At 61.3% G+C, this 333-nt stretch overlaps 1 protein-coding gene across 1 annotated transcript in view; it reads left to right on the forward strand.

Annotated features, from left to right (window-relative positions):
* Positions 1-333, forward strand: part of LOC104511788 (ammonium transporter Rh type B-A-like) — a gene marked incomplete at its 3' end in the record, with an annotated part of 3,603 nt that overhangs the window by 147 nt on the left and 3,123 nt on the right. The gene's annotated exons all lie outside the window — the stretch shown is intronic.

The raw sequence follows: 333 nt of genomic DNA on the forward strand, positions 1-333 counted from the left end.
ATAATCCAGGACTCGGCTTTTCAGCCCCCCCGTGAGTACCCCCGCCCCGGGTGGGTGTGGAGAGCGGCTCTACCCGGTCCCCAGGCACCACTGAGGGGGTGGCATGGGGTGTCACCGTGCTCAGTCCAGGCTGCAGACCCGTCACGCCGTCCTGCTTGGGGCGGGGAACATCAAGCGGTGGGGTTGGGGTACTGGTGCATCCCACCGAGGGGGGGTTGGTAGGTGGAAAGTAAATGTGCTGCAAGGAATTCCCACATGCTTGGACAAAGCCAGGCGCAAACCAGGGATATTTAGGTCTAGGATGTGTTTCATCAGCTGCTCCTGGCACTTTGG

This window comes from Eurypyga helias, unplaced genomic scaffold (genome assembly GCF_000690775.1).
Source record: "Eurypyga helias isolate BGI_N326 unplaced genomic scaffold, ASM69077v1 scaffold27196, whole genome shotgun sequence".
In the NCBI taxonomy this organism is placed as follows: Eukaryota; Metazoa; Chordata; class Aves; order Eurypygiformes; family Eurypygidae; genus Eurypyga; species Eurypyga helias.